We start from the raw sequence: 26,224 nt of genomic DNA, 5'->3' as shown, positions 1-26,224 counted from the left end.
CCGCCACACATGAAATGACAACCCCCTCCCTCACACACACGCGAGGTAGCTCTAGAAAAAGACAATAAAGGCCAAATTCGTTCACACTCAGTCTCTAGCTGTCATGTATAATGCCCGAAACCATAGCTCTCTTTCCACATCCAGGCCCCACAAAACTTTCCTTGGTTTACCCCAGATGCTTCACATGCTCTGGTTCAATCAAGTGACAGCACGTCGACCCCGGTAAACCAAATCGTTCCAATTCACTCAACTCCTTGCGCGCCTTTTACCCACCTGCATGTTCAGGCCCCGATCACTCAAAATCTTTTTCACTCCATTCTTCAACCTCCAATTCGGTCTCCTACTTCTCTTCGATCCCTCCACCTATGACACATATATCCTCTTTGTCAATCTTTACTCACTCATTCTCTCCATGTGACCAAACCATTTCAAAACACCCTCTTCTGCTCTCTCAACCACACTCTTTTTATTTCCAAACATCTCTCTTACCCTTGCATTATCTACTCGATCAAACTTCCTCACACCACATATTGTCCTCAAACATCTCATTTCCATCACATCCACCCTCCTCCGAAAAACTCTATCTATAGCCCACGCCTCGCAACCATACAACATTGTTGGAACCACTATTCCTTCAAACATACCCATTTTTGCTTTCCGAGATAATGTTCTCGACTTCCACACATTCTTCAACGCTCCCAGAACTTTCGCCCTCTCCCCCACTCTGTGACTCACTCCCGCTTCCATGGTTCCATCCGCTGCCAAATCCACTCCCAGATATCTAAAACACTTCACTTCCTCTAGTTTTTCTCCATTCAAACTTACCTCCCAGTTGGCTTGTCCGTCAACGATACTGTACCTAATAACCTTGCTCTTATTCACATTTACTCTCAGCTTTCTTCTTTCACACACTCTACCAAACTCAGTCACCTGCTTCTGCAGCTTCTCACCCGAATCAGCCACGAGCGTTGTATCATCAGTGAACAACAACTGACCCACTTAACAAGCCCTCTCATCCACAACAGACTGCATACTTGCCCCTCACTCAAAACCTCTTCCATTCACCTCCCTAACAACCCCATACATAAACAAATAAGCAACAATGGAGACATCACACACCCCTGCCGCAAACTGACATTTACTGAGAACAAATCACTTTTCTCTCTTCCTACTCGTACACATGCCTTACATCCTCGATAAAAAAAACTTTTCACTGCTTCCAGCAACTTGCTTCCCACACCATATACGTTTAATACCTTCCACAGAGCATCTCTATCAACTCTATCATATGCCTTCTCCAGATCTCCAGATCCATAAATGCTACATACAAATCCATTTGTTTTTCTAAGTATTTTTCACATACATTCCTCAAAGCAAACACCTGATCCACATATCCTCTACCACTTCTGAAACCACACTGCTCTTCCCCAATCTAATGTTCTGTACATGCCTTCACCCTCTCAATCAGTACCCTCCCATATAATTTCCCAGGAACACTCAACAAACTCTTACCTCTATAATTTGAGCACTCACCTGTATCCCCTTTGCCTTTGTACGATGGCACTATACATGCGTTCCGTCCTCAGGCACTTTACCATAAGCCATACACACATAGAATATCCACACCAACCAGTCAACAACACAGTCACCCCCTTCTTTAATAAATTCCACTGCAATACCTTCCAAACTAGCCGCCTCGTCGGCTTTCATCTTTCGCAAACCTTTCACTCACTCTTCTCTGTTTACCAAATCATTCTCCCTAACTTTCTCACCGCGCACACCACCTCGACCAAAACACCCTATATCTGCCACTTTGTCATCTAACACATTCAACACACCTTCAAAATACTCATTCCATCTCCTTCTCGCATCACCACTACTTGTTATTACCTCCCCATTAGCCCCCTTCACCGATGTTCCCATTTGTTCTCTTGTCTTACGCACTTCATTTACCTCCTCCCAAAACATCTTTTTATCCTCCCTAAAATTTAATGATACTCTCCCACCCTAACTCTCAGTTGCCTTCTTTTTAACCTCTTGCACCTTTCTCTTGACCTTCTGCCTCTTTCTTTTATGCATCTCCCACTCATTTGAACTATTTCCCTGCAAAAATCGTCCAAATGCCTCTCTCTTCTCTTTCACTAATAATCTTACTTCTTCATCCCACCACTCACTACCCTTTCTAATCTGCCCATCTCGCACGTTGCTCATGCCACAAGCATCTATTACGCAAGCCATCACTGCTTCCCTAAATACATCCCATTCCTCCCCCACTCCCCTAACGTCCTTTGCTCTCACCTTTTTTCCATTCTGCACTCAGTTTCTCCTGGTACTTCCTCACACAGTCTCCTTTCTAAGCTTACTTACTCTCACGACTCTCTTCACCCCAACATTCTCTCTTCTTTTCTGAAGACCTCTACAAATCTTCACTTTCGCCTCCACAAGACAATGATCAGACATCCATCCAGTTGCACCTTTCAGCACATTAACATCCAAAAGTCTCTCTTTTCACGCGCCTGTCAATTAACACGTAATCCGATACTTATTTACATCTCTCTTTTTAAACCAGGTATTCCCAAACACCAGTCCTTTTTCAGCACACAAGTCTACAAGCTCTTCACCATTTCCACTTACAACACCAAACACCCCATGTACACCAATTATTCCCTCAACTGCCACATTACTCACCTTTGCATTCAAATCACCCATCACTATAACCCGGTCTCGTTCATCAAAACTACTAACACACACTCAGCTGCTCCCAAACATATATATATATATATATATATATATATATATATATATATATATATATATATATATATATATATATATATATATTTATATATATATATATATATATATATATATATATATATATTTATATATATATATATATATATATATATATATATATATATATATATATATATATATATATATGAAAGTGATTGGTTCTCAGTGAATGTGGGTTTGCGGCAATGGTGTGTGATGTCTCCATGGTTGTTTAATTTGTTTATGGATGGGGTTGTTAGGGAGGTGAATGCAAGAGTTTTGGAATGACGGGCAAGTATGCAGTCTGTTCTGGATGAGAGAGCTTGGGAAGTGAGTCAGTTGTTGTTCGCTGATGATACAGCGCTGGTGGCTGATTCATGTAAGAAACTGCAGAAGCTGGTGACTGAGTTTGGTAAAGTGTGTGAAAGAAGAAAGTTAAGAGTACAGTAGGGTTCAGGGTCAAGTCAATTGGGAGGTAAGTTTGAATGGAGAAAAACTGGAGGAAGTAAAGTGTTTTAGATATCTGGGAGTGGATCTGGCAGCGGATGGAACCATGGAAGCGGAAGTGAATCATAGGGTGGGGGATGGGGCAAAAATTCTGGGAGCCTTGAAGAATGTTTGGAAGTCGAGAACATTATCTCGGAAAGCAAAAATGGGTATGTTTGAAGGAATAGTGGTTCCAACGATGTTGTATGGTTGCGAGGCGTGGGCTATGGATAGAGTTGTGCGGAGGAGGGTGGATGTGCTGGAAATGAGATGTTTGAGGACAATATGTGGTGTGAGGTGGTTTGATCGAGTAAGTAATGTAAGGGTAAGAGAGATGTGTGGAAATAAAAAGAGTGTGGTTGAGGGAGCAGAAGAGGGTGTTTTGAAATGGTTTGGTCACATGGAGAGAATGAGTGAGGAAAGATTGACAAAGAGGATATATGTGGCAGAGGTGGAGGGAGCGAGGAGAAGTGGGAGACCAAATTGGAGGTGGAAAGATTGAGTGAAAAAGATTTTGAGTGATCGGGGCCTGAACATGCAGGAGGGTGAAAGGCGTGCAAGGAATAGAGTGAATTGGAACGATGTGGTATACGGGGGTCGACGTGCTGTCAATGGATTGAACCAGGGCATGTGAAGCGTCTGGGGTAAACCATGGAAAGTTGTGTGGGGCCTGGATGTGGAAAGGGAGCTTGGTTTCGGTGCAGTATTATATGACAGCTAGAGACTGAGTGTGAACGAATGGGGCCTTTGGTGTCTTTTCCTAGCGCTACCTCGCACACATGATGTAGGAGGGGGTTGTTATTCCATGTGTGGCGAGGTGGCGATGGGAACAAATAAAGGCAGACAGTATGAATTATGTACATGTGTATATATGTATATGTCTGTGTGTGTATACATATGTGTACATTGAGATGTATAGGTATGTATATTTGCGTGTGTGGACGTGTATGTATATACATGTGTATGTGGGCGGGTTGGGCCATTCTTTCGTCTGTTTCCTTGCGCTACCTCGCTAACGCGGGAGACAGCGACAAAGCAAAATAAAAAATAAGTTAATAATATATATATATATATATATATATATATATATATATATATATATATATATATATATATATATATATATATACATATATATATATATATTCCCAAGTGCACTTTCGCATAATAATCACATCATCAGGGGAGACACAAGAGAGAAATATAACAATTAGTTGATATACAACGAAGAGACGCAGATAGGACGCCATTTGGTAAACATACGAATGTCCAAGACAGACAACGAACGTATCAAAAACTTTTATGTGGACAAGAAGGTGAATCGTTTACCAATTTTATCAACAATAAGATAATCCTATTTGTATAGACCATCACTAATAATATGATTATTATTCTCTGTGTATTTGATAATAGAAGATTCAATGATACTTCTCGTTGTACTGGAGTTAGAGTTAATAACTGAGATGACATTACTCCAGTTAACACAACGATCGTAGTTTTGAACGTGATTAAACAAGACATTTGATTCTTGTCCCGTTCTTATACTACGTTTATGTTGCTTAAGTCTAACAGAAAGATCCTTAACAGTCTGCCCAACATATAACTTATCACAATTTCTATATGGCACTTTATAGATGCATCCAGAAGAATTTTCTGGCGAGTTCCTGATTAAGATATTCTATATCGTATTATTGTTGCTGAAGGCAACATTATTAAAGGATTTAAGCAACCTGGGAAGTAAATTAATATTATCATTAAAAGGGAGAACTAAAAGATTCTTGGTGTCAATGGAGGTTTGGGCTCTATAAAATGATTTCTTTTCTAACTTAAGGGATTTACCAATGAAAGATCTAGGGTACTATAACTTAGATCCAATAGAATAAGTATTCTCAAATTCATCATCAATATACTCTGGACTGCAAATATGTAATGCTCTAAGGAACATCGATTGAAATGATGATAATTTAACTCTGTCATGTTGAGATGAGTAATAATGGATGTATGAGCATACATTGGTAGGTTTTCTGTATATGCTAAACTTAAACTTGTTTCTTTGCCTATGGATCATGCAATCTAATAATGATAACATACCATTATTTTCATTTTCTACAGTAAATTTGATGGAAGGTACCATATGTATTTACATATATACATATGTATGGTATCCTGCCGCCATTTCATGTGTGTATCTCAGCTATATCAACTTCGTTTATACGTAATTACCTTAGGACAGAAATGCTCCTCCTTCGTCGAAGAATGTATGAACTCTGGTATATAAATGTGCAAAAAAAATCATTCAATGCGAAAGTTGGAGCGCGAAAATATTAAACAAAAGAAAATCGGCAGGAGCCTTTTAGTCGTATTTGCCCAGTGGTTAATAAATAAATATATATCGTCCCTTTCCTATCAAATGTCATGCATTTTGCATTGGTGAATTTTCATAAGCCTTAATACCGTATAATAAGGAACACGAATCAAAGACTTATAGCGGAGCGAAACTCGACTACACAACTCTATCAGCTGATTGTATGCTCTCTTTAATCACAGAGGCCGAATCATGGAAAACCTGATTGAAATTGGGATGGAATTGGGTGTTCTTTGAGCCGCCGGATTACACATTCATTTGGCAGTGAGGTTTGAGTCGGCCAGGGTACGCAGGCAGGGCGTCGGCAGATCTGGTCGATGCTTTACTCTGCACTCAACACTACACACACACACACACACACACACACACACACACACACACACACACACACACACACACATACACACACACACACGGCATCACGAGAACCCCCAAAGCTTGTATCTGATAACACGTGCGTTCCCCCCCCCCCCCCCCTCTCTCTCTCTCTCTCTCTCTCTCTCTCTCTCTCTCTCTCTCTCTCTCTCTCTCTCTCTCTCTCTCTCTCTCTCTGCACGTATGTGTGAATCTGTGTGCATGTATACAAGTGTTTGTCTGTACACATTTACGTCTGTAATTGACTGTTAGTCCTGTGCTGTAAGGGAGTTGTCTTTACTCTCGTGGGACTCCATCTCTTGAACCTTCTCTGCAGTCATACAACATTTTCAACATTTGTATGCTGCTTGCATGTATTATTGCTCCTCATTCATAATATTTCATTCACTCGCCACACTTATGCCAAAAACGTACTTTTTTACCTCATTTCTTAACAAGTCTCTTGCTAAATCTCATATTATGTCCTCTGGTTATTCTATCTCTACATCTTGAGCAATGCTGCTCACAGACTACGTCATCTATCAAGCTTAAAGATTTAAGACTGTGGTCACGTCACTTCTCACTGTTCTCTCCTTCAAGGTGAGCAAATCTAAGGCCTCTAGCCTTTCCCTGTAACTCAGCTCCCTTGATTCTGGTACCATCTTTACTGGCCTCCTCTAGATGAATTCTATCAACTCTTTGTGCTTCTTTAGTTGCAGTTACAAAACTGTGAAGCATATTCTAGTTCTGGCCTAAAGCAGAGTGTGGAAGCCTCGTTGAGTATTTCATTATTCAAGAAATTGAGAGGAATTTTGATATTTTCTAGCGGACAGTTGGCCTCCTTAACTATTCTCTTGAAGTGGGACTCTTGCGACAGGTTGGAGATGATGTCGACTCTCATTTCAATGTTACACACACACACACACACACACACACACACACACACACACACACACACACACACACACACACACACACACACACACACATTCCTGCTAGTTATTTCCCACTAGATAATACTCATATTAACGTCTTGTTTCACTGCGACCAACCCTCATTAATTTACGTTTACTGGGGTTGGACTTCATCAACCATGCATCAACCAACTTTAAAGTCTGTCTAGATCCCATTTTTCAATCCTCCTCTTTTCACTTCCCTAATGATCTATGCGCTGTCTGCAAACCTACTGAGGTAGGAGTTAAGAGCAATGATTCAGGGACAAAACTTTAGTGCATGCCAGTAATGACCCATAACTGTTTCAAGATGGATTTCCTAACTTGAGTCCTATGTCTCCTTCCATTAAGATCATTTTCTATCCATTAAAGAAGACTTTCACTCATTCCTGCCTCGTGATCCAGCTTTACTAGTCCTCTGTGTGGTATAGTGTTAAATGCTTTCCTGCACTTCAGATACAAAGAATCTACCAAGCCTTCTTTCTCCTTTGTCCAGCAGAATCTGAGAGATTCGCTACAATTGACTTCCTTTCCCTAAAATCGTGTTTCATCTCACCTGGGTCATTATTCCTTTGCAGGAAGTCATCTATTTCCTTTCTGATAATCTTTTCCAGTACCTTACAGACCACATTCATTAAGGAGACCAGTCTGAGGTTAACGCCTCTCCCCAGCCTCTTTTGTTATAAATGGGTACATTTACCCTTTTCACTCCTCGAGCAGTGACATTCTCCAATGACATCTTCAACAGTGTCCCAAAATGGCTTGTCAAGTGGATCTATATATATTACCTCAAGTGGCCCATGGTACTGGTGCTAGGGCTATAGTGTCTTCCACTGTGAGAACACGTTTGAACTCATCATTTATCTCCTCACACATCCTTCCATCATCCTCTGCCGATCTTCTTTCTGAATTCCTTAGCACTTCATGAACATCGGTACGACAATTTGGTCTCTTCCATCCCCCTGGCACCCCACTTTTCTCCAACGACGTCTTGAAGAACATTACAAGCGAGTTGTCAAGCGGACCTGCACAGATCTTCATCACAAACGTGTGAATACTTCTGCCTCTGTGTGTGTGTGTGTGTGTGTGTGTGTGTGTGTGTGTGTGTGTGTGTGTGTGTGTGTGTGTGTTCGCTCCTGTCAATACAACAGAATCATAAATCTAGCGTATCAGGGAAAAGTTGAAACTGGAATCATGAAGGGAAACTGACGTTAAGAATTATTTCAGTAATATCCGATACACATTTTTTTTTTTTTTATCCTAGTATGTTACGTCCCGAGACACACACTGGTAGACGAAATAAAAAGATACGAACGTTTGATCTGAAGGGGAGGATAAGACACTCGGAGAGAGAGAGAGAGAGAGAGAGAGAGAGAGAGAGAGAGAGAGAGAGAGAGAGAGAGAGAGAGACTGAGACAATAATGGAGCACTTTATTCCATGTCCACACCGTAAACGACGCAATTCAGTGCCTTGTTTCACAATGGTTTGTGCTTTAAGGGGTTCCTAACCCATAATCACATGTGATATATACTCAGACAGAACTCCTCAGCAGCAATAAACCAATCTAATTCCCGGAAGAGCAACACCAGCAGGATATCATCTTTCAACGCGCGAATAATTGCGTCTTGTGAGGTATCCGACTACGGTGGGAGAGAGATGAACAGAAAACGGGAACAAACAAAAGAAGATTGAAAAAAAATGGAAGCGGAACATAGAGGAATAAGACACGGAAGCGAAATATATAGGAATAAGACACGGAAGTGAGACATGTAGGAATAAGACACGGAAGTGAGACATGTAGGAATAAGACACGGAAGTGAGACATGTAGGAATAAGACACGGAAGTGAGACATGTAGGAATATGACACGGAAGTGAGACATGTAGGAATAAGACACGGAAGTGAGATATGTAGGAATAAGACACGGAAGTGAGACATGTAGGAATATGACACGGAAGTGAGACATGTAGGAATAAGACACGGAAGTGAGACATGTAGGAATAAGACACGGAAGTGAGACAGGAAGATAAGAGAAACGGAAGGGAGACAGAAATAGCCAAAGAAAGTGAGACAGGGAGATATAAGAAAAGGAAGAGGGAAATAGAGGAAGAAGAAACGGTAGCGAGACAGGGAGACATGACACGGAAATGAAGGAGATGATTAAGAAACGGAAGCAATACAAGGGGAATACAACAAATGTAAGCGACATAAGGAGAAACAAACGAAAGCGAGACAAGAAGAAAAAAACGGAAGTGAGACTGGGAGATATAATGAACAGAGTGAGACTGGGAGATATAATGAACAGAGTGAGACTGGGAGATATAAGGTACAGAAGCGAGACAGAGAATATTATCAAGCTGTTCTTATACAGGGAGATATAAGAAACCGAAGCGAGACAGAGAGACCTGATAAACGGAAGCGAGACATAGAGAAGTAAAAGACGGAGCGAAACAGGGAGACGAAAAATTCGGAAACGCTAATGGAGAAAACTAAAGACGTAACAAGAAGTAGGCAAGAATAAAAATAGCAGAGGAAATAAGAAGCGGAAGTGAGACACACAGAGAAATAAAAAATGGGAGACGAGGTAGAGAGGAATAAAAATGGAGGCGAGACTACTTTCTGACTATATCAAAGGCACGGAAGATGTGGAGGTCACTGAGGCGAGAATCGCCCAAGTTACCGCGTTATACTGGACCTTTTGGCAGTGAGGGTTTGCCAGGAGGTGGGTCTTTGGTGAGGATGGAGTGTGAAATGAATATCTTCATCAGGAAGACGGCGGGCAAGATGCAGCCAGGTAGGTGAAGGAGACTGAGTACAGTTGTGTAGAGCTGCCCGAGTCAACTGCCGGTAGACACATCTCTCTCTCTCTCTCTCTCTCTCTCTCTCTCTCTCTCTCTCTCTCTCTCTCTCTCTCTCTCTCTCTCTCTCTCTCTCTCATTCCAGTCTTCGCTTTTCCAAAAGAAGGAACAGAGAAGGGGGCCATGTGAGGATTAGTCCCTCTTAAAGCTCGGTTTCTCTGTTCTTGATGCTACCTCACTAACGCGGGAAATGGCAAATATGTACTAGAAAATGTGTATACATCATGCACAGAGAGAGAGAGAGAGAGAGAGAGAGAGAGAGAGAGAGAGAGAGAGAGAGAGAGAGAGAGAGAGAGAGAGAGAGAGAGAGAGAGAGCACCGGATGCGATGCCTCTCCAGTGTTCCTCGCTACTGAAGACAGCAGTCGGAGGCCTCAAAAGTTTGTTCTCTGTTAAAGCAAGAAAACCAGACGAGCCATCGTAGCCCCGCTGGACCTGACGAAGGTACAGATAATGATGAAGTTATGAAATGACGTCGATGAAACACAAGCGAAGTGCGTATGAAACAGACTCGTGATGTTAAGGACTTCGGTGCCAATGCCGATAGTGTTGCCGCCGTGGTAATTACAGCGAACGGATGGATCAAGCAAAGGAGCAGAGGCGTCGACAGACTTACAGAACCTCACCTTTATACAGGGTACGTTCCAGGCTGAATTAGAGGGATCGTTTATACCACATTTCCGCGTGTGTAGTTGTGAAGCCCATGAGATAAGGTGTAGGACTCCGTGCTGGCGAAGTGAGAGTCCTGCATATCATGAAAGCTGTTTCACCTTACGACACGACTCTGAAATTAAACAATGAGAGGGTTTCAGGAGTGTGTGTGTGTTGTGTGTGTGTGTGTGTGTGTGTGTGTGTGTGTGTGGACGGTTGTTAAGGTATGTACTCCAGCAGAGGTGGCGTGACCATAGGAGGTTCTTGGTATTAAGTTTTCCACGTCTTTGTCCGGTATGGGTCCTTATCAGACCGACTTTCTGTCCTTAAGGGAAGTGCATTCAAGAGCAAAGATTCGTCGCTTCAAGTGGTTATATCGTCAACTGAAAGACAGACCAACAGACGCCCTCAAGAAATGCGTCGACACAGGATATCAAAGAAGCAACAAGTGGGAGTTACTCTTACTGAAAATAGAAAAGAAAATTGTGGAAGTTCTGACGAAAGGAAGCAGTATGAAGGTTTTCTGCACCAACATCCTTGGCACAGAGGCTTCCACACTCTTCCCTGAGCACCGTCTCAACCGACATGCCCTTCACGCTAATCCATCTTTCCATCTACCTTTCCTTTTTACATTATGAGAGGATCCTCAGCAACGAGCCAGTCGACCCAGTCGTCTTCAGGCCCAAACTATGGCAGCTCCTGCGAGAGAGCAAACACACAAGACACAAGGATGATATTTTCACAAGCAGCCACCTCCGTACAGCCTACAATCCCCAATGGGATGAGAACCACGGATCCTCACATATAACATCCAGAGAGAAGCCGCAGTTGAATTGCCAATTAACCCCCCAGGAACTCGTGTCACGACTGCTCTGGGGCTACACATGTATCCCCTACATCTGGCGTAACCTTCTCCTCCCCGTTACATGTCGTAATCTCCAGCGTTGCTCCAGCCGCTGGAGAAACTCAGCGGCCGACGGCTCGGACGTACCATACCGCCTCCGTTGTGATCCGGTGGGAGTCCCTTGGGCTCAGGAAGGAGACGTTGGTCTCAATTTTCTATCAGTGATCTGAACTTAGTATCATCTGGAGATCTTTCGTGGGAGCAGTACACAGCGACAGGAACCTCGCCAAGATCACTCCTGTGCACCTTGACTTGAGCCAGAGCAGCGGAGTGGCGTTGGCCCATGTGTAGGACGTCTGATGCGACCTTAAATCTATAATAGGAGGACCCAGGTGGTACATAAACTCGGAGATAATCAGTAATCATTATCTCTCGACAGTGACCCCCCTCCCAATCATTCCGGATTGGTCCTCTAGGTCGCAACTGGCCTAAATTACCCAACATCTCCCGGACCACACTGGCCTCGCTCTATGGCAGAAGAAAATGACCTGACTTTCCCTAGTCCTGACCTTGACCTTCCCCGACCCTGACCTGACTTTCCCTAGCTATAACCCGACTTTCCCTAGCCCTGACGTGACTGACTTTCCCTAGCCCTGACCAAATTACCCAGACTGACGGGGATAATAGCCAGGCAAGTCGACTTCCCACTCCCTGAAATTCCTCCATCAAAACTTTACCAATTAGGAGATAAAAAATTAAGAAGCGCGGTAATAAACTTCGCGAACCATTAGCCCCACACCAACCAGTGAATGTTCCCGGGCACAGCTGAGCCCTAGGTCACCCACCTTCAACGTTGGTCTAGGGCAACGTCAAACACTGTGTCAAAGTCTATAACAAACTTTTAGAATTAAAGACAGTGTCAAAAACCATGCAGGTAGAGTATAGTGATATCATGACAGACCTCAAGTAAGAGTTGAAGATTTAATCAAATTAGACGAGAGGAATCACTGCCAGTAAAATGGAAGCTCAAAGACAACATCAAAACTGAAAACAAGGTGAAATGCAGAATCAAAATCAGAAATATACATTCATAGAAATTCAGAACCAATTACAAAGATTTATACTCAGAAATTCAAAGTAAGAGAAGATCTGGGATTAGAGAAGTAACACCAATACAGTAAAAACGAATTAAGATGATTATGAACAACATGAAAAGGGAGGAAGATGGAACATTTTCTGGTCAAGACAGAAATAATAGAGAAAAATAGATTCTAAGTAATTGAAAGCAAGTTCGTTAGTCCTAAAGCTAGAACGAAAACCTGAACCCATAAATCGCATCGAAACCAAAGTTTGAGCTAACAGCTTAACCTTAAACTGGATCACTGCATGATAGCTTCAATTTTGTACGCACAATTAAAATAACATTTACTACATAAGTGTTAAAAGGGTTTTAAAATAAAGTTAGCTATCAAGAACATTTGCGAAAGAAATGTAAATGTATCTAAAACTACGTCTCTTATAATTCAGTCAGTTTAATTCAGTTACACAGAAGATTATGAGACACCGCCATAGAAAACGGATGCCTTCTTCCTAAATGTAAACAAAAATTTATTTATTCTTTCAAAAGAAAAGGAAAACTTTCAGGAAAATAATGCAATATTAACAAATATTGCGACAGTCGTATATGCTGAGGACAGATGGAGCCTACAAAGAGGCAAACCAACTTCACAAAACTCAAGAACATAATCAAGACGGGAAGTTTGATACGTTATTCCACAGTCGCTTGTCATGAGAGCAATGTTCTAATACATTACGTAGCGTTACGAGAAGAAAGAAAAAATAATATTTAGGTACGAAATAGTGTGGATATAAATATCTGGCCTAGTGGCCTGGCCTCCATCGAGTCTGTGAACTCCGACATGAACCTTGCATGTATAATGTACTAGGTAGACTTCCCGGACGCCAGGCGGGCGAAATAAAAACTTGTTTGTAATGAAATTAGATACAGGGAGTGTGTGTTGGGGGGTTAACCAGCCCCCCCCGTGGCCTTCCTCCCGTGGCCCTGTGTCAAGTGTGGTGATGACTGATCAAGTGTGGTGATGATTGATCAAGTGTGGTGTTGACTGATCAAGTGTGGTGATGATTGATCAAGTGTGGTGATGACTGATCAAGTGTGGTGATGACTGATTAAGTGTGGTCTTGACTGATCAAGTGTGGTGATGATTGATCAAGTGTGGTGATAACTGATCAAGTGTGGTGATGACTGATTAAGTGTGGTGTTGACTGATCAAGTGTGATGATGACTGATTAAGTGTGGTGTTGACTGATCAAGTGTGGTGATGACTGATCAAGTGTGGTGATGACTGATCAAGTGTGGTGATGACTGATCAAGTGTGGTGATGACTGATCAAGTGTGGTGATGACTGATTAAGTGTGGTGTTGACTGATCAAGTGTGATGATGACTGATTAAGTGTGTGTTGACTGATTAAGTGTGGTGTTGACTGATCAAGTGCGGTGATGACTGATCAAGTGTGGTGATGACTGATCAAGTGCGGTGTTGACTGATCAAGTGTGGTGCTGACTGATCAAGTGTGGTGATGATTGATCAAGTGCGGTGTTGACTGATCAAGTGTGGTGATGACTGATCAAGTGTGGTGCTGACTGATTAAGTGTGGTGTTGACTGATCAAGTGTGGTGATGACTGATCAAGTGTGGTGATGATTGATCAAGTGCGGTGTTGACTGATCAAGTGTAGTGATGACTGATTAAGTGTGGTGTTGACTGATCAAGTGTAGTGATGACTGATTAAGTGTGGTGCTTACTGATCAAGTGTGGTGATGACTGATCGAAGTGTGGTTGCTGACTGATTAAGTGTGGGTGTTGACTGATGATCAAGTAGTGGTGGATGACTGATCAAGTGTGGTGATGATTGATGCAAGTGCGGTGTTGACTGATCAAGTGTAGTGATGACTGATTAAGTTGTGGTGTTGACTGATCAAGTGTAGTGATGACTGATTAAGTGTGGTGTTGACTGATCAAGTGTAGTGATGACTGATTAAGTGTGGTGCTGACTGATTAAGTGTGGTGTTGACTGATCAAGTGTGGTGCTGACTGATTAAGTGTGGTGTTGACTGATCAAGTGTGGTGATGACTGATCAAGTGTGGTGTTGACTGATCAAGTGTGGTGATGACTGATCAAGTGTGGTGATGATTGATCAAGTGCGGTGTTGACTGATCAAGTGTGGTGCTGACTGATTAAGTGTGGTGTTGACGGATCAAGAAGCGTGGAAACACAAAGGAACAGATGAATACACACACACACACATGCAAAGAGGCGAGGCTCTACAAGGGTAAAACTTCCTACAGTACAAATAGGTGATTACAAATGAATAACACACACACACACACACACACACACACACACACACACACACACACACACACACACACACACATACACACACACACACATGACATGAGCGCTATACAACCCAGGACACACTGGCCAGGGTATAAAAATACAGCGAAATAAATGGACAAGGTTCCTTTGCCAGTGAATTTCAATTTTTTACAGTAAGATGAACAAGGGAATTAAAACCATAATTATATCCTTTTGAAACTCCCATATTTATGAAACTATTCATAAAAGTTTCCAGGCCACATAGAATGCAGATATGTGACATTTGCAAGTTAGTTGGTTTGTTAGCAAGTTTCTGTTTCTATGAACTTGTCTAATCTAACTTTCTAATGATATCACCACACACACACACACACACACACACACACACACACACAACATATGAGGACCCTACCCCTACCAACCACCCCCTCGTCATCTTCCTTGATCTTATCTCCCGTAACACAGAGAGACGCAAGACCTTTGTGACTGTTCCCACCTTCATTGAAATGCTCACTGTTCCTCAACACAGCCACCAGCCTCAGGCTGCGGAGAAATCGCATTCCTTAGTCTGTCAGACGTCTTCAGTGAATGTAGTGAGGCTGTACGTTCCCGCGGGGTCATATCCACCTTGCAGTCCCTCACTGGTAGACTCCCGTAGGCCACACAGATAAGCCCTTTGTATTTCCTCATCCTAAGAGATAATGCCCAGATCGACACACTGGCTTAGTTGAAGTATACACTGAGGGTTCGAACATTGGTCATATGTCCAGAAAACAGCTTTCCTGACTACATGGTCCTCCAGGACACCCTCAACAGCCTCCAGAGTTGGACCAACGCCAACTGTGGCATCATCAACTGCATCAAGACTACACTCATGCAGGTCATCTTACCTCCCAATTTTGCCCCATCCCCTACTGTCTCGTTAAGTCCTAGCCTCCTCCAGCTCGTGCGATCCACAAAGTTTCTCAATATCACTCCCGACAATGTACCAAGGTAGAAGGAACACCCTTAGGACCATCATTCGCTTCTCGAACCATCGTCTGCACATTCCTCGTCGACTTGAAACACTTGCACTCCCTGTACTTGAACTCAAGAACATCTGCACTACATTCACTCTCGCCAAAATCACCTATGCCTTAACCCGCATGGTCCTCCTCCTTACCCACCACACAACAGGGCCAACTAGAAAAGGTGTGGAAATGGGTAAACAAGATTATCCTCGTTCCCTTTTCCGCCACCTGTCAAGAAGCTCTCCACGCCGGTCCTCATTATCCTCTGCCATCATCATCTGGACCTCATCCTTTCTCGCCAACGTCATCTGCAGAGATCACTCGTTCTCGAGTGACAGTTTAGCACCACAAATAAATAGAGTTCATCCCAGCTGCTCTAAAGGAAGCCGTTGCACTAAAGGAGTGCAAGATGGAAAGTGTCAAGACCGACATCAAAAAAAGAGGTAGCCAAAAAAACTACTATGATCTACAGACCACTGGAATGTGTGGTCTGTAAAACAAAGGAAAAGATCTTAAGATAACAAGGAAACAAGTTTAACTTCAGCATATACAGGGAACCTACCAATGTATGCTCATATATCCATTATTACTCATCTCAACATAACGGAGTTAAATCATCATTTCAATCTATGTTCCTTAGGGCATTACGTATTTGCAGTCCAGAGTATATTGATGATGACTTTGAGAAGATATATTCTATTGGATCTAAGTTAAGGTACCCTAGATCTTTCATTGATAAATCCCTTAAGTTAGCAAATAAATCATTTTATAGAGTTAAGCCCAAACCTCCCAGTGACACCAAGAATCTTTTAGTTCTCCCTTTTAATGATAATTTTACTTAACTTCCCAGGTTGCTTAAATCCTTTAATGTATATGTTGCCTTCAGCAACAATAATACTATAAAGAATATCTTCATCAGGAACTCACCAGAAAATTCTCCTGGGTGCATCTATAAAGTGCCATGTAGAAATTATGATAAGTTTTATGTTGGGCAAACTGGTAAGGATCTTTCTGTTAGATTTGAACAACATAGATATACTATAAAAACGGAACAAGAATCAAATGCCTTGTTTAATCACGTTAAAAACTATGATCGTTGTATTGACTGGAGTAATGCCATCTCACTTATTAACTCTAACTCCAGTACCACGAGAAATATCATTGAATCTTCTATCAATAAAAACACAAAGAATTATAATCTTAATATCAGTGAAGGTCTATACAAATTGGATAACAAATTGGGTCTTTCTGTTAGACTTGAACAACATAAATATAGCATAAGAACAGGACAAGAATCAAATGCCGTGTTTAATCACGTTAAAAACTATGATCGTTGTATTGACTGGAGTAATGCTATCTCAGTTATTAACTCTAACTCTATTACCACGAGAAATATCATTGAATCTTCTATTATTGAATACACAAAGAATCATAATCTTAATATCAGTGAAGGTCTATACAAATTGGATAACTTTATTGATGAAAAAAATTGTATACAATTCTACTTCTTGTCCACATAATAAGTTTATGATACGCTCGTTGTTTGTCTTGGACAATCACATGTTTACCAAATGGCGTCCTAGCTACGTTTCTTCGTTACATATCTATTGAATGTTATATTTCTCTCTTGTATCTCCCCGATGATGTGATTATTACACGAAAGTGCCTTGGGAACTTATCGTGTTTCATTTTCCCCGTGGACTCATAGGAATATATATATATATATATATATATATATATATATATATATATATATATATATATATATATATATATATATATATATATATATGTACGTGTAGGAAGAGGAAAGTGATTGGTTCTTAGTGAATGTAGGTTTGCGGCAGGGGTGTGTGATGTCTCCATGGTTGTTCAATTTGTTTATGGATGGGGTTGTTAGGGAGGTGAATGGAAGGGATTTGGAAAGGGGGGCAAGTATGCAGTCTGTTGTGGATGAGAGAGCTTGGGAAGTGAGTCAGTTGTTGTTCGCTGATGATACAGGGCTGATGGCTGTTTCATGTTAGAAACTGCAGAAGCTGGTGACTGAGTTTGGTAAAGTCTGTGAAAGAAGAAAGTTGAGAGTAAATGTGAATAAGAGCAAGGTTATTAGGCACAATAGGGTTGAGAGTCAAGTCAATTAGGAGGTAAGTTTGAATGGAGAAAAACTGGAGGAAGTGAAGTGTGTTAGATATCTGGGAGCGGATTTGGCAGCGGATAGAACTATGGAAGCGGAAGTGAATCATAGGGTGGGGGAGGGGGAGAAAATTTTGGGAGCGTTGAAGAATGTGTGGAAATCGAGAACATTATCTCGGAAGGCAAAAATGGGAATCTTTGAAGGAATAGTGGTTCCAACAATGTTGTATGGTTGCGAGACGTGGGCTATGGATAGAGTTGTGCGCAGGAGGGTGGATGTGCTGGAAATGAGTTGTTTGAGGACAATATGTGGTGTGAGGTGGTTCCATCGAGTAAGTAATGATAGGGTAAGAGAGATGTGTGATAATAAAAAGAGTGTGATTGAGAGAGCAGAAGAGGGTGTTTTGAAGTGGTTTGGTCACATGGAGAGAATGAGTGAGGAAAGATTGATCAAGAGGATATATGTGTCAGAGGTGTAGGGAACGAGAAGTGGGAGACCAAATTGGAGGTGGAAAGATGGAGTGAAAAAGATTTTGAGTGATTGGGGCCTGAACATGCAGGAGTGTGAAAGGCATGCAAGGAATAGAGTGAATTAGAACGACGTGGTATACCGGGGTGCACGTACTGTCAATGGATTGAACCAGGGCATGTGAAGCGTCTGGGGTAAGCTGTGGTTTCAGTGCATTATTACATGACAGCTAGAGACTGAGGTGAACGAATGTGGCCTTTGTTGTCTTCCTAGCGATACCTCGCGCACATGAGGGGGAAGGGGTTGTTATTTCATGTGTGGCAGGGTGGCGATGGGAATGAATAAAGGCAGACAGTATGAACTGTGTGCATGTGTATATATGTATATGTCTGTGTGTATATATATGTATACGTTGAGATGTATAGGTATGTATATTTGCGGGTGTGGACGTGCAGGTATATGCATGTGTATGTGGGTGGGTTGGGCCGTTCTTTCGCCTGTTTCCTTGCGCTACCTCGCTAACGCGGCAGACAGCGACAAAGCAAAATAAAAATAAATATATATATATATATATATATATATATATATATATATATATATATACAATACTTTGCAAAGGTACAGGTCACAAACTTGCATCCTCATACGAGCAAGGTCATTAATTGAAGATTAAAAAGGACAAAGTATAGAGAGAGAGAGAGAGAGAGAGAGAGAGAGAGAGAGAGAGAGAGAGAGAGAGAGAGAGAGAGAGAGAGAAGAGAGAAAAATATTAGGGGTCATGTCAGAAAGTCAATTACCGGGTCGGACGTGGTGTCAAAAGTCAATTAAGGAACTTCTGTGTGAGCCGGATTTTTCGCTGCTGCTGACACTAGATATGTAGAGCACACACACACACACACACACACACACACACACACACACACGCCTCCGTGTCGTAGTGGTTAGCGTTACTGACCTTGAATCATCATGGGCCAGCCCTTGGTCTGTCCCACACGGGTGAATCTTCAGCGTGCTAGTTGGCCCACACACAACCCAAGTGCTCACTTTGCCTTCGAGGCTGGTCGATAAATGAGTGCCTGGCTCAGGCTGGTGTGTGTGTGTGTGTGTGTGTGTGTGTGTGTGTGTGTGTGTGTGTGTGTTTACTCACGGTACATAATTACAAGGCTTAAGACAAGGTGTAACACGAGTGTAAAACCCTCTCCTCATAACACATGAATGTCTCAGCCTGATCCATCTAGAGAATTTGTAGGAGATTTTCCTGGAGCTCAGACTCCAGCTCAGGCAGCTGGTGCAAGGAGAGCAGCAGCAAATTGTGTGTGCAGCGCAGCTTCGCTTCAGCCAATGAATCAGCTTATGATATATATATATATATATATATATATATATTGTATAGGTATATTTATGTTGTTGTTCGCTGATGATAGAGCGCTGGTGGCTGATTCGGGTGAGAAACTGCAGAAACTGGTGACTGAGTTTGGTAACGTATGTGAAAGAAGAAAGCTGAGAGTAAATGTGAATAAGAGCAAGGTTATTAGGTACAGTAGGGTTGAGGACAAGTAAACTGGGAGGTACGTTTGAATGGAGTAAAACTGGAGGAAGTGAAGTGAAGTGGGAGCATTAAAAAATGTGTGGAAGGCGAGAACATTATCTCGGAAAGCAAAAATGAGTATGTTTGAAGGAATAGTGGTTCCAATAATGTTATATGGTTGCGAGGCATGGGCTATAGATAGAGTTGTGCGGAGGAGGGTGGATGTGTTGGAAATGAGATGTTTTTGGACAATATGTGGTGTGAGGTGGTTTGATCGAGTAAGTAATGAAAGGGTAAGAGAGATGTGTGATAATAAAAAGAGTGTGTTTGAGAGAGCAGAATAGGGTGTTTTCAAATGGTTTGGTCACATGGAGAGAATGAGTGAGGAAAGATTGACCAAGAGGATATATGTGTCGGAGGTGGAGGGAACGAGGAGAAGAGGGAGACCAAATTGGAGGTGGAAAGATGGAGTGAAAAAGATTTTGAGTGATCGGGGCCTGAACATGCAGGAGGGTGAAAGGCGGGCAAGGAATAGAGTGAATTGGGTCGATGTGGTATACCGGGGTTGACGTGCTGTCAGTGGATTGAAACAGGGCATGTGAAGCGTCTGGGGTTAACCATGGAAAGTTGTGTGGGGCCTGGATGTGGAAAGGGAGCTGTGGTTTCGGACATTATTGCGTTACAGCTGGAGACTGAGTGTGAACAAATGGGGCCTTTGTTGTCTTTTCCTAGTGCTACCTCGCACACATGAGAGGGGAGGGGGATGGTATTCCATGTGTGGCGAGGTGGCGATGGGAATGAATAGGAGCAGGCAGTGTGAATTGTGTGCATGGGTATATATGTATGTGTCTGTGTGTTTATATATATATGCACATTGAGATGTATAGGTATGTATATTTGCGTGTGTGGGCGTGTGTGTGTGTACATTGTGTATGGGGGTGGGTTGTGCCATTTCTTTCGTCTGTTTCCTTGCGCTACCTCGCAAGCGCGGAAGACAGCGACAAAGCAAAATAAATAAATAAATATATATATACATATATATATATATATATATATATATATATATATATATATATATATATATATATATATATATATATATATACATGTATATATATATCTTTCTTTCTTTCAAGCTATTCGCCATTTCCCGCATTAGCAAGGTAGCGTTAAGAACAGAGGACTGGGCCTCTGAGGGAATATCCTTACCTGGCCCCCTTCTCTGTTCCTTCTTTTGGAAAATAAAAAAAAAAAAAACAAGAGGGGGGGGAATTCCAACCCCCCGCTCCCTCCCATTTTAGTCGCCTTCTACAACACGCAGGGAATACGTGGGAAGTATTCTTTCTCCCCTATCCCCAGTGATAAAATATATATATATATTTATATATATATATATATATATATATATATATATATATATATATATATATATTCTTTTTTTTTTGTCGCTGTCTCCCGCGTTTGCGAGGTAGCGCAAGGAAACAGACGAAAGAAATGGCCCAACCCACCCCCTACACATGTATATACATACGTCCACACACGCAAATATACATACCTACACAGCTTTCCATGGTTTACCCCAGACGCTTCACATGCCCTGATTCAATCCACTGACAGCACGTCAACCCCGGTATACCACATCGATCCAATTCACTCTATTCCTTGCCCTTCTTTCACCCTCCTGCATGTTCAGGCCCCGATCACACAAAATCTTTTTCACTCCATCCTTCCACCTCCAATTTGGTCTCCCTCTTCTCCTCGTTCCCTCCACCTCCGACACATATATCCTCTTGGTCAATCTTTCCTCACTCATTCTCTCCATGTGCCCAAACCATTTCAAAACACCCTCTTCTGTTCTCTCAACCACTTTTTTTTTTATTTCCACATATCTCTCTCACCCTTACGTTACTTACTCGATATATATATACAAAGGCAAAGGGGATAAGAGTGAGTGCTCAAATTACAGAGGTATAAGTTTGTTGAGTATTCCTGGTAAATTATATGGGAGGGTATTGATTGAGAGGGTGAAGGCATGTACAGAGCATCAGATTGGGGAAGAGCAGTGTGGTTTCAGAAGTGGTAGAGGATGTGTGGATCAGGTGTTTGCTTTGAAGAATGTATGTGAGAAATACTTAGAAAAGCAAATGGATTTGTATGTAGCATTTATGGATCTGGAGAAGGCATATGATAGAGTTGATAGAGATGCTCTGTGGAAGGTATTAAGAATATATGGTGTGGGAGGAAAGTTGTTAGAAGCAGTGAAAAGTTTTTATCGAGGATGTAAGGCATGTGTACGTGTAGGAAGAGAGGAAAGTGATTGGTTCTCAGTGAATGTAGGTTTGCGGCAGGGGTGTGTGATGTCTCCATGGTTGTTTAATTTGTTTATGGATGGGGTTGTTAGGGAGGTAAATGCAAGAGTTTTGGAAAGAGGGGCAAGTATGAAGTCTGTTGGGGATGAGAGAGCTTGGGAAGTGAGTCAGTTGTTGTTCGCTGATGATACAGCGCTGGTGGCTGATTCATGTGAGAAACTGCAGAAGCTGGTGACTGAGTTTGGTAAAGTGTGTGGAAGAAGAAAGTTAAGAGTAAATGTGAATAAGAGCAAGGTTATTAGGTACAGTAGGGTTGAGGGTCAAGTCAATTGGGAGGTGAGTTTGAATGGAGAAAAACTGGAGGAAGTGAAGTGTTTTAGATATCTGGGAGTGGATCTGGCAGCGGATGGAACCATGGAAGCGGAAGTGGATCATAGGGTGGGGGAGGGGGCGAAAATTCTGGGGGCCCTTGAAGAATGTGTGGAAGTCGAGAACATTATCTCGGAAAGCAAAAATGGGTATGTTTGAAGGAATAGTGGTTCCAACAATGTTGTATGGTTGCGAGGCGTGGGCTATGGATAGAGTTGTGCGTAGGAGGATGGATGTGCTGGAAATGAGATGTTTGAGGACAATGTGTGGTGTGAGGTGGTTTGATCGAGTGAGTAACGTAAGGGTAAGAGAGATGTGTGGAAATAAAAAGAGCGTGGTTGAGAGAGCAGAAGAGGGTGTTTTGAAGTGGTTTGGGCACATGGAGAGGATGAGTGAGGAAAGATTGACCAAGAGGATATATGTGTCGGAGGTGGAGGGAACAAGGAGAAGAGGGAGACCAAATTGGAGGTGGAAAGATGGAGTGAAAAAGATTTTGTGTGATCGGGGCCTGAACATGCAGGAGGGCGAAAGGAGGGCAAGGAATAGAGTGAATTGGAGCGATGTGGTATACCGGGGTTGACGTGCTGTCAGTGGATTGAATCAAGGCATGTGAAGCGTCTGGGGTAAGCTATGGAAAGCTGTGTAGGTATGTATATTTGCGTGTGTGGACGTATGTATATACATGTGTATGGGGGGGGGTTGGGCCATTTCTTTCGTCTGTTTCCTTGCGCTACCTCGCAAACGCGGGAGACAGCGACAAAGTATAATAAAAAAAATATAATAATATATATATATATATATATATATATATATATATATATATATATATATATATATATATATATATATATATATATACATATATATATATATATATATATATATATATATATATATATATATATATATATATATATATATATATATATATATATATATATATATATACATATATATATATATATATATATATATATATATATATATATATATATATATATATATATATATATATATATTATCCCTGGGGAGAGGGGAGAAAGAATACTTCCCACGTATTCCCTGCGTGTCGTAGAAGGCGACTAAAAGGGGAGGGAGCGGGTGGCTGGAAATCCTCCCCTCTCGTTTTTTTTTAATTTTCCAAAAGAAGGAACAGAGAAGGGGGCCAGGTGAGGATATTCCCTCTAAGGCCCAGTACTCTGTTCTTAACGCTACCTCGCTAATGCGGGAAATGGCGAATAGTATGAAAGAAAAGAAAAAGATATATATATATATATATATATATATATATATATATATATATATATATATATATATATATACATATATATATATATATATATATATATATATATATATATATATATATATATATATATATATATATATATATATGTATTGGAAAGGATCACAATTTTGCGCGTGATCAAGAATTTTCTGAGTCCACGGGGAAAATGAAACACGTCAAGTTCCCACGTGCACTTTCGTGTAATAATCACATCATCAGGGGAGACACAAGAGAGAAATATGGGTCAGTTGATATACATCGAATAGACAAAGCTAGGACGCGGGGAGTGCTCATCCTCCTCGAAAGCTCGGATTGTGGTGTTTCAATGTGTGTGGATGTAACCAAGATGAGAAAAAAGGAGAGATGGGTAGTATGTTTGAGGAAAGGAGCCTGGATATTTTGGCTCTGAGTGAAACGAAGCTCAGGGGTAAATGGGAAGAGTGGTTAGGGAATGTTTTTGGAGTAAAGTCAGGGGTTGGAGAGAGGACAAGAGCAAAGGAAGGAATAGTACTACTCCTGAAACAGGAGTTGTGAGAGTATGTGATAGAGTGTAAGAAAGTAAACTCTAGATTGATATGGGTAAAGCTGAAAGTGGACGGAGAGAGATGGGTGATTATTGGTGCATATGCACCTGAGCATGAGAGGCAAGTGTTTTTGGAGTAGCTGAGTGAGTGTGTTAGCAGTTTTGATGCACGAGACCGGGTTATAGTGATGGGTGATTTGAATGCAAAGGCGAGTAATATGGCAGTTTAGGGAATAATTGGTGCACATGGGGTGTTCAGTGTTGCAAATGGAAATGGTGAAGAGCACTCATAATTTTTTTCACTCCACCCTTCCACTTCCAATTTCGTCTCCACCTTCTCTTTGTTCCCTCCACTTGTCACAAGTATATTCTCTTTGTCAATCTCTCCTCACTCGTTCGCTCCATATGTCCAAACCATTTTAACACGCCATCTTCAACTCTCTCAACCACACTTTTCTTATCACCATACCTCTCTCTTACCCTTTTATTTCTTAATCGATTAACCCTCCTCACATCACATGTTGTTCTCAAACATTTCATTTCCAACACATACACCCTCCGCAGATTCACATCTATAGCCCATGACACGCATCCATACAACGTTGTTGGGAGTACTATACCTTTCGCCCTCACAGATAACGAACCTCTCTTTCCGCACATTCCACAATGTTCCCAGAACCTTCGCCCCCTCACCCACTTCATACTCACTTCAGCTTTCAAGGTTCCATTAGCTGCCATGTCCACTCCCAGGTATCTAAAACACTCCACTGCCAAATTTCCTCTGTTCACACTCACACCCCAACTAACCTGTCCCTTTGCACACTCTGTGTGTGTGTGTGTGTGTGTGTGTGTGTGTGTGTGTTTACTCGCTCTCGCTCGCGCAAACGAATTCATACTCAAACCACAACACCCTCACAGTTCAGTAGCAACAACATGTAGCACTTCATTGCATAAATGAGACAATCTTTAACGAAAAACAGCTTGGCTGCAACTCCACTGTCGTCTTCAATTATTCATTCATCTGCAGACACAAAGGATTCCACCACACAACCTCGTCACTCTGAATGGACAATCATTACCACTGAACAAAAAACATTAACTCCTCACACCTGTAACATCAACACAGGAGCAACACAATCAATGCTCTCAGAACACTACCTGGCATCAGATTTGGACAAGAGAAAAAAATCATTTATCATCCTCTACAAATAATTCATCCGCTTCACTCTACACTACACATCCCCCACATGGTCTTCTACCTACTGAAAATAGAATATAAGAATGCAGCAATCCACACAGAATAATGCACTCAGGACACTTACTGGCTGCCTAGCACCCAAAAGCACAGTGAAACTATAATCTTTCCAGTGCAATTCCACCCCATTATGCCTGGCTTTCAGTGCTACAACACTAGACCCCTCCCACCTAGACCAACACCATAACTAACAACCAACCCTCAAGTAGAAATTAAAAGCTTACCCCTGCCTCACACTAAAGCTTACCCCTGCCTCACACTAAAGCTTTCCCCTGCTCACACTAAAGCTTACCCCTGCCTCACACTTAAGCTTACCCCTGCCTCACACTAAAGCTTACCCCTGCCTCACACTAAAGCTTACCCCTGCCTCACACTAAAGCTTTCCCCTGCCTCACACTAAAGCTTACCCCTGCCTCACACTAAAGCTAAACCCTGCCTCACACTAAAGCTAAACCCTGCCTCACACTAAAACTTGCCCCTGCCTCACACTAAAGCTAAACCCTGCCTCACACTAAAGCTTACCTCTGCCTCACACTTAAGCTTACCCCTGCCTCACACTTAAGCTTACCCCTGTCTCACACTAAAGCTTACCCCTACCTCACACTAAAGCTAAACCCCGCCTCACACTAAAGCTAAACCCTGCCTCACACTAAA

The sequence above is a fragment of the Panulirus ornatus genome, chromosome 11 (assembly GCF_036320965.1).
Source record: "Panulirus ornatus isolate Po-2019 chromosome 11, ASM3632096v1, whole genome shotgun sequence".
Classification (NCBI taxonomy): domain Eukaryota; kingdom Metazoa; phylum Arthropoda; class Malacostraca; order Decapoda; family Palinuridae; genus Panulirus; species Panulirus ornatus.
This window is presented reverse-complemented; position numbering follows the sequence as displayed.